This window comes from Leiobunum rupestre, chromosome 9, assembly GCF_980474605.1.
Source record: "Leiobunum rupestre chromosome 9, qqLeiRupe1.1.hap1, whole genome shotgun sequence".
Taxonomy (NCBI): Eukaryota; Metazoa; Arthropoda; class Arachnida; order Opiliones; family Sclerosomatidae; genus Leiobunum; species Leiobunum rupestre.
The window spans coordinates 35101332-35117632 of record NC_143392.1 but is presented as its reverse complement, the minus strand read 5'-3'; the positions used below and the strand labels follow the sequence as shown (position 1 = coordinate 35117632).

General features: G+C 36.6%; 2 long non-coding RNA genes across 6 annotated transcripts; both read left to right on the top strand.

Annotated features, from left to right (window-relative positions):
- Nucleotides 1-990: 990 nt before the first annotated feature.
- On the top strand, nt 991-3283 carry LOC149927271 (uncharacterized). Of its 5 annotated transcripts, XR_016473877.1 has the most exons (8): nt 991-1091; nt 1196-1335; nt 1646-1709; nt 1783-1885; nt 1951-2214; nt 2270-2494; nt 2580-2704; nt 3243-3283. It is a non-coding gene; the product is annotated as an uncharacterized LOC149927271 (long non-coding RNA). The 5 variants fall into 5 exon arrangements; XR_016473880.1 differs by having other exon boundaries at nt 1646-1873; XR_016473879.1 differs by having other exon boundaries at nt 1646-1877.
- Nucleotides 3284-3312: 29 nt separating this feature from the next.
- On the top strand, nt 3313-5024 carry LOC149927270 (uncharacterized). Its single transcript, XR_016473987.1, has 7 exons — nt 3313-3401; nt 3464-3714; nt 3812-3853; nt 3938-4034; nt 4102-4333; nt 4393-4541; nt 4599-5024. It is a non-coding gene; the product is annotated as an uncharacterized LOC149927270 (long non-coding RNA).
- Nucleotides 5025-16301: the final 11277 nt, after the last annotated feature.

The window sequence follows — 16301 nt, the reverse complement described above, 5'->3', positions numbered from 1 at the left end:
AAGTATTTAAAATGTACATAAAGCAAGGGTATTTTACTATAAATCCGAAATATTCAAGTTTTTTTTAGTGCAGTAGAACTAATGAAGGAACGTATTAATATGAAAAATGTGCGAAAACGCCGCGACGTCTAAAATCCAATGAATGTAAAATATAATAAATAGAACTGCCTCAGATCACACGACGACGAATATCAAGCGTTCCCCTTATGGGCGGCGCCCCAACCCCATTCTTGCTATCACGATGGGCCTTCTAAAACGCGACCTATAGGACAGTACCTAGCCAAATGAGCGGTGAAAACTGTGAAATCGTACCAAGTGAAAGCGTAACGTTGTGGAATTGTAACCTAGTAAAATCGTAACTGGACGAAATAGATTAGGTCAGGTTAGTTTGTGCGCGCAAGTCAGTCGTCGGGTGTTCTACGTTATCTAAAAATTCTAAATCAGGAATTTTTAGTAAAAATCCATTGAAAAATCTAAATTTTTAAAGTTAAATATCTCCGCGAATATAAATTTGCGCCGCATAATTAATTATTTGATACCTTGGGCCCCAAGGTATCAAATAAATATAACACTTGGTCGAAAATCTCGTGTGTCTGTGTACCCTACTTCACCCAAATTGGCTAGTACGTTTTTTCCCCATGAGAGCGTTGAAGAAGCAGACGACGGTGTTTGCAATTCCAGGGCACTACAAAAGATCAACAAGACGTTCAATACATAGAGATGGAAGTAAGTAGAGGAATTATTGAATCTGGCAAAGTGAAGACCGCGCGTGCGGTCTTGCGCGTGCTCTGCGTTAAATTGCGAAAATATGTGGCGTCATCTATAGCCGCGATAAAATAAAAACGTAAATAAGGCAACCACCAACCAGCTGGTTGTCACGTGGTGGAACTCTACGAGAGAAAAAGACGTTTTAGAGTAATAATTTAAATTAATAGTCGTAACGTGGTGAGTAGATATTTTACTTATTTTTCTTTAATATCAAGTTTCATTAATATTTTTTATAATTTAATAGAAAATCTAAACATTTTGCCCAAAGAGAGAATTGAATTCAAGGCTGCTGATCTCATTGTCCCTGAAAAAGAATTAGCTTGGTGAGCTTTTTCCTAACAAGTTCTTTTTGTAATTGATGATTGATGTCTCGGCTTATTTTCCTGAGTCTTATGTTTACATAAATTTTTATGATCTTTTTCATTAGAACATTTACGTGGTGTTGGGAGCCAAGCTCATCATCAAACATATGTTCATGTAAAGTTGGAAAAGTATCCACTGCAACTAACTGACTCAGCACCAAACATTCGATTTTCAAGTTTATGTTTTTAGCCGCAGTTTTTATTGGTATGAAATACCTCACTGCTTTCTCGGTTAAACTGCAAATTTTAACAACACTAGCAGAAGGACGACATAATCCACCATTATCCTTTAAAAGTAATAGAAGTTTGGTTTGGTCAATTGCGCGATAGTCATGATTTCTTAGTGGGGAATTCTTATCATCCAAAGCAGCTAAACATGTTTGGCATTTAAGTTCCCTTTTTAGTTTTTTTACTACAAATCCACTCATATAATAAATTATATTATCTCTAAAGATGTTGGATGTTGATGTTTCATCAGTAAGGAATAAAATGAAATTATCTAATTCTTCCTCTAGTGTTTCGGGCAAAATGAGGATGTCCTTGCTTGGAACTGTAATCTCGCATAAATTTGGAACATGAGTATTATCCAATGCAATCACGTTACCACTTTGTGAAGTTTCAATTTTTGTAACTAAAGTGTTTTTGTACGCAGCTGTGAATTGTCTACAGGTGGGATTGTTGTTCCACCCTCCTCTCTGACGAATTGTATTAAAGTACAATTCTAAATGGTCCTGAGAAAGCTTGTAGGTTAGAAGGTACCTTTAAAGTAAATATTTAATTAAAAACTTTATGTTGATCAAAATAACAATTTTTACTTTAGTGGAGCATTGGGTGGAACAATGTATTTCTCTGCGATGCTCAAAACACTATGAATTGTCACAGCAAAACCCATAATAGCCGTTTTTCGTGTGCTTTCGAGAATTAAGTTGCCATCTTGGTCTGTCAAATTGAATAGAAGGTCTTTTGTCTTCAAAATGTCACTTTTAGTTACTTCCATGTTCGAAAGCCGAATTGGTGACTTGAAACCTTTAGCCCAGGGATTTCTTGAGTTTAAAACATCAAACAATCTGTGCAAGAAAATTAAGTAAAAACATTGTTAAATTTTCTAGAAAAACCTGCCTAAAATTAAACACTTCTAGGTACCGATCAATTGATGATATGAGTTTGGATGTTGGTTTACATCCCTCAAATATTGGATCACCAGCCTCTCTCAAGAAGTCTAGACTCTTTGCCACTGAACTGCTAACTGTTTGTACCGCCAAGCTAACCTTCATTTTTTGCGTTTTAAATTTAATGTGAAATTTGGAAAGTTTGTTGGCCAAGGTTAAACCCTCAAATTCTTGGTAGCCTTGAAGGGTAGTGATGTAAGACCACTTGATCAGCTAGTAAATGCGTAAGGTTATTAGGAAAGTGAACCACATTTTTAAAGTATTTTTCTTACTTCACCAGTTCGCCGATCTATCAAGATACCAAAGTGCTCAAATAAATTTCTAAAAAGTTTGATCATATGGCAAGCGTCAAGGATGAAGTGAACCGTTTCACCTGGATCCGCTGGAAGGAAAATATAAAATATAGTAATGTTTAAATAAGCAGTGTTGGGTAGTATTTTAAATACTTTTTCAGTATTTAGTATTTTTTTTAAATACCTTTAAAGAAATGTATTTAGTATTTTATTTTAAATACATTTTTTCTTGTATTTGAACAAAATACTGAATATTATTAGCGAAAATACCATCAAGTTGCAAGTGGAAGAAATACATGTAATTCATATTCACCCACAAACTCGTGATAAAATTCCGCTTATCACACGTGGTGACTTTGGAGTAGCGAGTACTCTAGTCTTACGAGACAATCCGTCTTTTATACAGCACGTTAAAGTGGAATATTCTCAATCTTTCGATTATTCTGGAATTTTTTCCGCTTTTCAAGAAATTACAGTATTTTGAGTATTTAGTATTTTAAAATACTAAAATAAAGTATTTTATTTTAAATACTTTACGTTAAAAGTATTTAGTATTTCATTTTAAATACCGAAAGTAAAGTATTTTACCCAACACTGACAATAAGATGGCGCACCCAGATGCTAATTCCCTCTTGAAACACTACTTTTAGGGAATAGACCACCTGGCCCCCCATGTAGTGAAGAAAGAAATTCATAAAATTTTCACTTTCTGGGTGCGCCAACGAAACATTTTTTTGTTTGTACCAGGATTTGGGAAATGGCATTCAATGATTTCTTCAGTTATTATAATACCAAGTGATTGAGCCATGGTAATATTGCTCTTGAGTCCGTCACAAACTAATGCTATACATTTGGCACCTGTTTTTTGTAGTTTAAATAGGCATTCTGTCACAAGATTCTTAAGCAAATAGCTTGGGGTTCCATGGACAAGGAAATATCCAATAGGTACTTTCCAATGCCCATTGATGGCTACCGCCATAAAAACCAGTGCTGAAGTGGCAATTTCATCTGTATCTTGTGTGTCATGATCTAACCCGACATTTACGTATCCAGAAAATTCCTTGCCGGTCCATTCTGTGTGCTTTCTTATAGACATTTCGTCCAAGGATAGAGCCATCAGAAGTGAGTGTTCAATTTTGTTAACCTCATTTTTTATGTATTCGAAGCTCTCAAAAGTAAATCCTGGTTTACCATCAACTTTATTTGACCATTCACGTAGTGTGCTGGCATGCGGAAGACATAGATGTTTTCTTAGAAACTGGTATGCTTTTGGCGAATAAAAATGCATTGTCATAGCAAAACTTCGAATTAACTGAGGATATTTTTGCTTCTTTTTATTTTTTAGTCCTGTTTGGTGCAAAAATTTAAACAACTCAATTGAAGTTGATCCAAATCTCTGTTCAATGTCGAGCGCATTTTCTTCTAAGAGCAGATTTTTTCTCGTAATTTGATGAAGCATGTGCTTCAGAGAGGACAATTTTAAATCTTTTCTTTTCTTTGCTTGTTTAGCTATTTTGAGTTGTTTCCGAAGATTTTGGACTTTGTTCCTTTCAATTTCTAAACTTCTTTGGAGCGCTAAGCAGTGCAAAGATGTTTGAGTTGATTTATTTTGAACCTCCACTGTCTCCATTGTTCCAGTTTGAATCTCAAGAGTTTCTTTTTCGCGAATCAGTATTGGAGATTCAATACCACTGAAATATGTCTGTAATTCATTAACAGAATATTTGTTAATTTTAAGCAGGCAAGTATTAAGTTCTGCTTCAATTGCCTACATGATCGTGATTTGTTTTTTTCCCTAAGGACTTAGCATTTTCAATATCCGTTGTTTCAACACCAAGAACTTCAATCATTTGGTCATCTTTAGTAAAATTCATTGCAGTAAATTCATTAGGTGATTTGTCATTTGAGGTCTCCACTTCCATCCCTACATACTGCGAATTTCAAAAAATGTAATATAATTTCAATTTATTTACCAAAACAGTAAAAACTAATATATTTATTATTAGGGCGGTGCCTACATTATTAATAACATGGACACCAGTTAGGATAGCTACATGGAAGTCATTTGGACACTGACTTTTTGACCGAAATCAAACGTCCCTGGACAACTACTTACTTCTGTGAGATCGTCTGTTTGTACTTCCAACTCAAGACCACAGAAGTATTCATTTGGATCCAAGAATGCAGAGATTTTTGAAAAATCTAATGTCTCTGAAAGATTCTCAGTACTAGGAAGTGCACTGTTGGTTCCAGGCATCTCGGAAGAAGTCTCCATGTCATTGTGCCTGCTATAGCTCCGCTATAAAGCCGTTTATTATGTAGCTATCTATTACTACTTTAATTTAACACTAAATAATTAAATACTTTTGTTCCAGTTTTATTAAATTTTAGTTTTAAATCCGAAATTCTTTTTTCCAAAAAGACAGAAGGAATTGCGCATTCTTTCAGTTTTTTCCGCAGTTGATCATGACTCCCCTTTTTGCTAACGCGAAAGTCATCATCTTTGAAGTGTTTTCCACACACAAAATGGTTATTACCAGGTTTGAAGTTTAACCGGTTTATAGCATTTAGCCATTTTTTGCGTTGATGTATGTTAGATTGAGGAAATCTTAACCATAAAAAGTTTATATGAAAAAATATTGAAAATAAACATAACAATTGAAACTTATACTTATGAAAAGATATTTTGTCATTCTTAGAACGACTTTTACAGTTTGCAACAGCACATTTTTTACCCATTTTAGATATTAAAATTCGAATATTTCCAAAATCAAACTTTATTTACTGAATTTCAATCCCTTACATTTTGCGTCAAACCTAAAAAGTTTGGGTTTAGACTACGTACGATTTGAATTTCCTACATTTTTTAATTACTCCACTACTCGATAGATCGCGCCACGTATTTTCGCCATCTAGCGCAGAGCACGCGAAATGACGGGGAGAGATGAATTTTCCGACTCAGGCACGCGCTCTTCCTTACTATCAATAATTTGTCTAGGTTATTCTTATTCTAATGTCTATGGTTCAATATGCTTACACGTACCTTATTTTGTCTTGAATAAATAGTTTTTGGCCTAAAAAGTTGAAACGCAAAATAACGCCAAGTATTTGGGTTTGAATTATCGCCGCCATCTTAAGGTGTATCGCCAGCGCCAGCATCACCTTAGTGAGCGATTTGCGAACTATCCTAACTTTTAAAATCGCGCAATTTAGGCTTAGGTCTCGTGGGTAATTCTTCCTGGTTGGCCGGAAGTAGTGGCGTACTCCTGTTATCCCAAGCGTCTGGAAGGCAGAGTTTGTGGATGGCCGTTTGAGGAAGACCACCAATCCCCCAACGGGTGGTCGGAATACTTCCGAAACGGGTGTCCTCACCCATGTCCCCACGTATCCCCCCATTGGCGTGGCTGTTACACATATCTCGCCCTGATTAATCAAATGGACGAGAGGACTGAATTGCCCCACACGTCACAATCGAAAAAAAAATTCTTCACGTAGAGGGGGCTCGAAATAGCAAACAACTTTTGAATTTGTATGTTAAGTTGAATCTTAATGTTGCTGCGGTACAGAAATAACTGTGATTGAGCATGTTACTTTCCTACATTAAATTTAAAATTTAATTTAAATCAGGTGACGGGTCTTACCAAAATTCAAACTACAGCTAACTAGGTGATTCGCGCGTGATCTAGTTAATATTATTTTGATGGGCCATATATTAGTGGAGCGGTGGGGATAAATCATTATGGTGGGTGCAGATATAGACCGTACAGTTATATCAGAAATACTGCACATGTATTTCTGGCTATATAACACACAAATTTTGAGTGGGCTCCTGTCCCTTAATCCTTAGAGCCGCGCGATTGGCCATATAAAGAAAATAATATGAATAATCAGCTAGGCTAATACCCAAGGTACCACCTTAGGCCCAGCTTGCGACTTTTAATGCCGGTTTATACTAGCAGGGGGTAGAAACGTACGCGAAATGCGTTGTCTCATGCGATTCCCTAGTGGGAGAGGTGGGGGTGGAAGTTTATTCTGAAAAGTTTCAGCGGGTTCGTCTGCTTCGATATATGGACCTCGTGTCCTCGTTCGGGCCTCGGACTAAAAATGGATCACGCTTATTGTCAAAAGAAACAACCCAAATCTAAAAAGCCGAATGGTTAGTATTACAATTAATTATCATCGATGTAGTCATAAATTGTTGGTTTTAAATATAATTTCAGGGGTAAACTTTAAAAAACGCTTCAAAATTAATATCTTTGCCCAATGAAGAGATTGAATCTCCTGATTTACCTTTTGTAAAAATAAGTTTTAAATGCTTAATTTCAAATGTTTTTCTTTATTTTTATTCTTTTTAAACAGCTTTGCTTAGAAAAAAAATTAAGGCTAGAGGTCGGCGGAACGAATAAATTAACCGGCAAAATTTCGATTAACCATAAAAAGTTTGGTTAACTGTTTTTATGAACATTTTATACGAATAAACAACGATTTAACATACAAAAATAATCGTTTTTTTTGTATATTTTTTGGATAATTTGCGGTTATGAATAAAAATAAATAATTGGATAATTTCTTATTCAAACGCCGATCTCTAATTAAGGCAAATCCAATAAAAATGATGACAAATGAAGCATTCCATTACTTGTCCATATTTACAATTGAAGGCACCAACGTATTAATAAACTTCGCTACAATTTCAATTTAACCCAACTTATAATCATGGGCCAAATAATTATTTGGCCCATGTTATAATTAAAGATGATTTGTGATAGTTCTTACAACTCTTGAATTGGCAAGATTTTCCAATATTTAGTTTACACCTTGGTAAAATAAAATAAAACTTAGTTTAATATTATGTCTGGTTAATGTAACTTAAATCAAATACCTTTGAAATCCAATCAGTAAAATAAAGAAAATTTACGCTTCAAACACGGACTGTAAAATTTACAGTCCATGCTTCAAATCAAACTTGGTCGAACCCTCGGGCCTCGTCCTCCAGTCCCGATTTTTTTTGTTTAGACTGCCAGCAGCCAGCACCGACCGCGAATACGAGATTTAAAACTGAACCGAACTGAATTTTTCAGACTTTTTACCCCCACGCTATGACATTGCCCCCCGCAACTAGGGAATCACATGGTTAGACCGGAGCCCGTAGGAATTTCACCGCATTTCCAATTTAGGGTACGTAGTCTAGATTATCTTTGATACTGGGTAGGAGGGTGGTGACAAGCCCTTCATGCCACGCAAGCCTATAGATCCGTACACTTACTAATACCGGTAACCTCAAAAAGTTTTATGGAAAGGGAAAACCGAAGAACTCGAGAGAAACCCCTTTAACCAGTGAGGAGAGAGCTGGCAAACTCTACGCGGAAGCACTTTTGGCGGAAGGAATTGTTCCGGGCTTACACATCTCTCGTAAGAGTTATATTATACACTTCAGCTTCCACCCATCAAGTTGTATTGCCATTTAAATTTATAGTAATTTTTGTTTGTTGCTATTCAGTCCCTTAGCCGGTTAGTATTATATGTCGACAACTATATAGTTTGTAAACACCATGTTAAGACCTTTTCACACGAGCCAACTTTTTAAATCAAAATGCTGAGTACATTTTTGGTGGATCAACTCTTCGAACTTTAATTCAAACGAACCATAGACAGTATATATCCCTAAGGGGATATATACGGTCTATGCACGAACCAACTAGTTGACTCAACTCAAACTCTCAAAGTTGACTCATCTAGTTGGATCAAAAAGTTGGCTCGTGTGAAAAAGCCTTTAGAATTGTAAATATATGCAATATTCGTTGTAAATTAGTTAGGTTACTATAATCGTACCTAGAATTGTAAATAAGTTAGGCTACTGTACCTGGACTAAAATATTTTTGTACAGTATCACTTGAAATTCCCTCTTCTATATTTTTTCTCATCGATTGTGCTCCCATCTGGTGAGCCGCCTCGTTACAAAGAGGCTGTATTTTTATATACAAGTCTACAATAAAATCTTGAATCTTGTAACTTACGGAATAATTTCCTAAAGCATTTGACATAAATCTTTTGATTAACTAGTTAACATCGGCTACATCATATTTCAAAACTACCGCCCAGAAATGGAGCTTTACGTCGTACCTCCCAAAATGTAATTCCTCTTGGAAACCCCTACATTGATTAGGAGTTTTACCTCTGCCGTAGAATTGTCAGCAGTTGGGGTTATGAGTAGAGTGACTAGTCCAGAGTCCATAAAGATAGAAAAGAAATAGAGGGAAGATTACCGCGTGAAAGTCCCCAACGTTGGTAGGCGTTTCGCATAAACGTCATTTTCATGTGCATGCAGCTTATTCTGTACTACAGGAGGGAACGACTCATAATTTCGAAAATCACAACTCCGAATACAAAATTCCCATAAATTCCCATATCGCCGAATTCCCATTTCTCCGAATTCCCATAACTCCGAATTCCCATTACGTAGAATTCTCATATCTTCGAACCAAAACCCCGAATACAAAATTCCCATAACTTCGCATTCCCATAACTTCGCATTCCCATAACTTCGCATTCCCATAACTTTGAATTCCCATAACTTCGAATTCCCATAACTTCGAATTCCCATAACTTTGAATTCCCATAACTTCAAAATCCCATAACTTCGAAATCCCATAACTTCGAATAGTAGTTTTTTGGGTACGGAAATGCTAATTATTATTCTCAACTCAATGGTGAAGTTTGTTTTCGTTGTAAAGCTCTCTTGCGGAAGTGAATAGGAGAAAGCGTGTTGATTTCAAATAAATGATGAAAAAAGGACTATAATTAACGGAAATAATGGAAAGATTCAATAGGCCATATCATAAGTAACATAATAACAGTAAGTATGACAATTAACGAGATTTACAACGGAACTGATTTTCATAGCTATTGCGCAATCCAGATGTTTTATCAGCACAGAGCCCCCTAGTGTCTAAAACAAGCGAGACTTCCGCCTAAGCCAAAATATCTGGTTTCCGATAGATCGGCGGAATATTACACTTAATTGATAAAATAAAAAATAAAATTCGGCGGCACGAGCCCAAATGAAATATGTTTTTTGGCACGCGTGATTCGCACGCGGGCTTCAAAACAAAGGCAAAGTTCCTCACGACTCCAGAACGGGCTCTCCGTTTTTTTTTATTATATTCTTAAAGAAAATTATTCACCAAGGACGGTAACTTCAAGAGAGTATCTTTGTCGCAAAAAGGTTCTGTAAGGAAATTAGAATTAAAGCAATAGAAAGTGTCCTACTTATTGTAGTTATGGCACCTATGGCTATATCTAGTTATATATTTGAAACTCAGGTATTATAAATATCATACGTCTATAATATTATTGAATAAGTATATCGCTTTGGAAAATATTTTACTAACGTCTCGTAAGAGCTAATCACAGAGTGACGTCATCATGGTACGAAAATCGCCCGGCTAGACACGATAAGGAGCAGACGCAAAACGTCACCGAAGTCCATTATAAAGTCTCTCGTATCTAGCTCTCAGTAAAAGTTTTGCATGTAAAAGGAAGTGACAGACTTATGTAAAATATGTACTGGTGAAATAACATCACCCGAGTTCAACTGATAAATTACCTATACTTGAAAATTATCATTAATGATTATTTGTAATTTAAGATGAAATCTTGTCACATCAGGGCCGTGCCGAGCTTTCGTGGAGCTTCGATTTGCACCCCCCCCCCCCCCCCACTTTCCCCTTGTCTGCACGGCCCTGTGTCCCATATCAACTCATTCTAATAATCACCCCGGTAATCAACCCCGATCATTGGCAATTTATTTGTTGAGAATTTGGAAGACGTTTTATGGACGATATTTTCTTTGTGTGGTCAGGCAATAGACAAAATTTAGACGCTTTTCACCAATCTATTAATAATATTAATTCGAAAATTAAATTTACTTTAGAATTAGAAAACTCTGGTTGATTATCGTTCTTAGATATTAATATTGAGAAAAAACAAAATGGCTTATGTTTCACGATGTACCAAAAACGTTTCTAAATTTCAATTCCAATCATCCTCACCAGGTGAAAACATCAGTGATAAAGGGTCTAAAAAGCCACATTGAGAAAATATCTGATAATCCCATTTTAGATAAACAAATTATAACGAATCAATGAACAAGCTCGGACTATCCTAAAAGTTTGGTGACTTCTATTCTGAACCAAAATATAGTTCAAAATTTAAAACCAGTTGATTCTGAAAAATTAAAAACATTGGTTCTCCCATACATGAAGAACACGACGGAAAAATTAAAACGTATTTTAAAACCATTTGGTATTAATCTAGTTTCGAAAACCACTATCACATTAGGAAAACAACTTTCAAAATTAAAACCAAAAATTTCCGAAGAAAATTTACGAGGTGTAATTTATGAAATTCCCTGCTCGTGTTCTAATGTATACATTGGAGAAACCAAACGTTCAATTACCGATAGAATTAAAGAACATAAAATTTGTATAAAGAACTGTGATTTGACAAATGGTATTGCGAAGCATATTTGGGAAAATTCTCAAACGTTACACTTTTTACTCCTCCTCGAAAGGAGGTGTAGAGGGAGTAATCTAGCTTATATATAAAATTCATCTGCTTAAATTTCATTTCACGAAAACATAACGGGTTTTGAAGCTTTTAATAACGAATATCCAATTGTTAAATGCTATTTTATGACTATAAAAGTTGCTTGATGACCACTAAGGTGGTGTCTTGGGTATTAGCCTAGCTGATTATTATTATTATTATTATTATTATTATTATTATTATTATTAAATAAATAAGCCCGGACAGACCCACAGACATACAGACAGACCCACAGACAGACACGGTGATTGTAATACCCCTCCAGGGTACAAAGTACCCTTGGAGAGGTAAAAACCATTTAATACGTTTTTGCTTAATTAATTAATAGACCTTCATTCAAAAAAATGCTATTTGCAAATTTGTTACTATCTAGTTTATACCAATTAATGTGTTATTGCACAGTAGTTTTAAAATATCATGACTGATGACGCGTCTATATCTAAAATATATTCAAGCTAGAAAGGTTTGTTGATTTAATAATAATAATATTTCGCAAAATAAAACTCTGCAGGCAACCACAGAGGCCTATACGTGGTGGTTAGATTCCATTAAAAATTAGATTAAAGATTTGAAAGCTCTACAAAAAAGGTTTAAATAGATAAAACCAAATTAAAAAAAAATTAAATTTAACATAAGAAATTAAGAATTTTGCGGAAGCCAAATGCCAAAAAAGAATTCCGATACTCAAGAACGAAATAGCGGAATTGAATTCTGAGTGACATTCTCCCTGATTCCAGCCCAGCACCGTAACCAGGATTTTATTTCGGAGGGAGCACACAATGGGAATCAAAAAAAGCCATACGTTTCGGGGGAGGTGGACTTGCCCCTTGGCCCACCCATCTGGCTATACCACTGCATGCTCCTCTCTATTTGAACTCTGTTTGAACCCAAAAACGAACCTTTTTCTATTTGACTAGGCAAAAACCTAACTTTTCACCCTACCCCTCTAAGACCGAGGGGTAAGACAGTCTCATATAATCGGTACACCGAGTTTGTGCATTTAGCACTGTTAAAGGTACATATTTTCAAGAGTTCGCGAGTTCCATTTAGCACTGTCAAAGGTACGGCAGTGTACACCGAGTTCGCAGAGTGTCTTACCCCTCGTCTAAGACGACGCACTTAATTACATACGTTCCTGATTTCCATACGTGACAAGTCACAACGTAACTAAAACCAAAAAAAGAAATGCCATAGCACCCACTTAAAGGAAGAAACAACTGGACCATGATTATCCAAATTATAGTTCGACTATTCAAATTTGTTTAATGCTGGGAAAAGGGTGGGGCTACTACCACTCTGCTGAGCGCCTGACACGTAGTCACAGAGTGGATAAGAGATTGGTTATGTAAGGTTACAAGGTAGTCGTTTTGGTATGGTTTTACCTCAATAGATCACCGTAGTGTTTGTCGAAAGAGTATTTCATATTTCGTTTATACTATAAATATGAAAAATAGAATCAATATAGTTTCAAAATTATTGGTTGTTTTCATTTTAAAAAAGCATGGGGTAAAACTGTTATTCAATTTAAATAAGCTTAATGTTTTTTTTGAACTAGCGTATTGACGTGGGATCTTTCGGGGCCCCCTGATCCAGGAACTCTAAGTCCGCCCCTTTGCGTAATACAGCAAACCGGAAGCTGTCAAACATGCATTGAAACCGGGTAAATCGATATTGTTTCCACATATTACAATTAAAGATTTTGTAAAATTGCGATGTTTAAATCGGGCGTCGAATTCGTGAAGTTACCGGCGAGCCGCGATCGGTGGAATTTCTCACGCAAAGAATTGCTATTGCGGTTCAAAGAGGGAACGCAGCATCAGTTCTTAACTCGTTCCCCCTGGTGCTTCGCTCGCCGATTACCTGGCAACCTTGTGCTAATTTATTTTATTTTATTTTGGTTCACCATAAACATTCTATGTAACTTTGTTTAGGTGCTTAAAGTGAATAAATCTATTACTAATAGTACGAAGCGCTCTTCTATCACACGTTTAAAGAAGAGGAAAAAATTCGCCATTTTGGAAAATGACGACCAAAGTTATAAAAAAGCTACATATTCACATACTGCGTAATACCATAAGTAACATAATACACTTCCTATTCTCCTAATGATAAATTACTTAATGATAGTCTGTCTAGGCAATGACCATATAAATCATTAATAATAATATTTATTTCGCAACACAAAGTTTGCAGGCAACCACAGAGGCAAAGCCTATACAGGGTGGTTACCAAAACAGTACAAACAATTAAAATAAATAATTTAAAAACAAATACACAATATAAATTATACCAGATATTAATTAAATTATAAATAAATAAATTAAGAATTTTGAATAAGCCAATCCGAAAAGAAGACCGAAAATGTTGAATTGAAAGAGAAGTGGCATTCTACCGGATGTCAGCTGGCAAAAGATTCCAAGTCCGTGCACTTCTGAAGAAGAATGAATTTTCTAAAGCCAAGCATCTAGCAAACTTTAGATTATACGTAGGGCAGGTCTTCCGGGTGCATAATGTCATTTTGTCATCTGTATTAAAGGTCGGTGACTTGACAATTTTCAAGAGTGTGACCATATCCGAAACACTTCTACGAACGGAGAGTGGCCAAAGGTGAAGATTTCGTAAGCGTTGGCTATAAGGAATATGACCAGGCAAATACGACCGAGGCTACTTAAGGTAGTAATTACGCTGTACGCGTTCCAGTGCTGCAATATCCTTATTGAGATAAGGATTCCAAACTGGAGACGCATAGTCCAGCACTGGCAAGCACATCGAACGAAAGAATGTGGTAGATGCAGGCGTAAAACCAGTGGTTCTACGAATAAGACCACAAAAGCGGCGAGCTCGATTGCTAGCGTAATTAATGTGGGAGGTCCACTTTAGATATCTTGAAACGACGACACCGAGAATCTTCATAGCGTACACACGGTTAAGTGGAACGCCATTAATATTATAGGTGACATCATCATGGGACTTCCTCCTTGTAATTACCATGACGTTGCATTTTTTAATATTGAGGGAAATGTTGTTGGCCACACCAATTGAAAATACTAGTGATGTTATCTTGCAAGTTCAAAAGATCCGTGGAAGATCTAATTGCGAGAGATATATAGCTGTCAGCCGCATACTGATATAGATAACATTTTGAAGTCAACACAGATGGCAGATCAGACACAAAGACGTTGAAAAGTAATGGTCCCAAAATCGAGCCTTGAGGCACTCCAGAACGCACTGGAAGGTACGTGCTGAATTCACCACGATAGGTCACTCGTTGAAAGCGATTGGATAAAAAATCCCGGAGCCAAAGCAATACCTCACCAGTGATCCCGATTCTTTGAAGTTTAAAAATAAGCCGCTTGTGGCAAACGGAGCCAAAGCTTTTGACCAGTCAAACGACACCACGTGAATGTCAGTTGGGTTACGCTCATCGAGAAAGGAAGACCACTCGTGGAAAGACTTCAGAAGCTGGTGCGTGCAAGAGCGACCCTTCAAAATCCATACTGCGAGGTAGGTATTAAGGAACTGTCTTCCAAGAACTTATTCAGCTTCTCGTAATCAATCGATTCCAGTAATTTTCCAACGACAGACGTGAGTGATATAGGTCGATAATTTGAAAGATCATTGCGCTTTCCCAACCCTTTGAAGACCGGCATAACATTAGCAAGCTTCCAACCAGAAGGCAGAGAAGACATCGATAGTGATAACTTAAACATTTTCACCATCGGGTCAATTATGGCAGGAGACATCAATTTAAGAAGCCTAGGATGTAATACCATCCGGCCCACAGGCCGATCCATTCTTCAAACGTTTCAAGGCGTTTTTTCTGGTGTTGAAACGGATGGTAGAGTTAAGGTAGTGTCTGACATGCTAAAGCTTCGGTAGAAGAATTCACCAAAGGCCTTAGCTATGGCCAAAGGACATGATATTTGCCCATTCTTTACTTTAAACGAAGACGGTGGAGGGAGTTGGGACTTTGAGCGGACGAAACTCCAAAACCGCGTAGGATAAGTAGCAATGGTATCATGCAAATTTGACACAAATATATCATGTGCACCTCTAGTCTTAGTTCTCAAAGTGTTGTTAAAATCCCGATACTTCTTCCAATCAAAATCTCTTCCCAACCATTTGGCCTTCCTAAAAAGAGAATTCTTCACGTGGCTCGCGTGAACAAGACCAGCCGTAATCCAGGGCGGACGCTTCTTTCCATGAATGGTTGTACTCGGAACATTGTCCCTAACTCATGCCCAAAAGAGATCAAGCCAAAGTTCCCAAGTCACATCAATATCACTTGAAGAAAAAACAATGTCCCAAGGAGCGTAGTACAAAGTGTCTGGAAGATCATTTTTAGACCGATCTTTGTAATTGAGAATAGTTCGATGAATTCTCTGAACAAAATACCGAGGTAAGTTCAGGCTTCCAGCAACCGCAAAGTGATCACAACCTGGTAGGCTGTCTCTAGTGTGAATCTCAGTGAGGAAACGTTCGTCATTTATGAAAACCAAGTCAAGGAAGTTATTTCCTCGTGTGGGATTTGTTATACCGTCTGTTGAAGTCCAAGGCCAAACACAGTATCGCAAAAAATTAGCTCCTGGGCTGTACAAAGGGACGGATTCGACCAGTCAACATGTAGGTTAAAATCTCCCATTAAGATGAAAACATCGTGCGGTGGAAGAGTCTCGTGTAAGAAACCAAGAAGGTCACTTACATCCTAAGGACTGACAACTCTCCGCGAGTTAAATCGGAACATATTTTAAACTTTAATTTTGTTTCTGAAGGTAGTTTTGTTCGAATTTGAGACCCAAACCTTGCCCAAACGTGCTTTGGCTCGTATATACAGCCGTAAAAATAATCTTTAGACGAATTTCCGGTTAGGAATCCTCCCACGACAGACCATCATTAATATCATTAACCGACGTCTTTCAGTTTCATAATAATGGTTATTATGTTAGTTATGATATTATATATTAAATGGTTTATTTTATTTTTAATAATAAAAATATTTTGGTACACCCTTAAAGCAAAGAGTGTTTATGTAGTATCAGGGGATTTTAGCGTATTTCACAATTGTTCTCTTTCTGTAAAATGAATAGCATCGCTCTTCGATT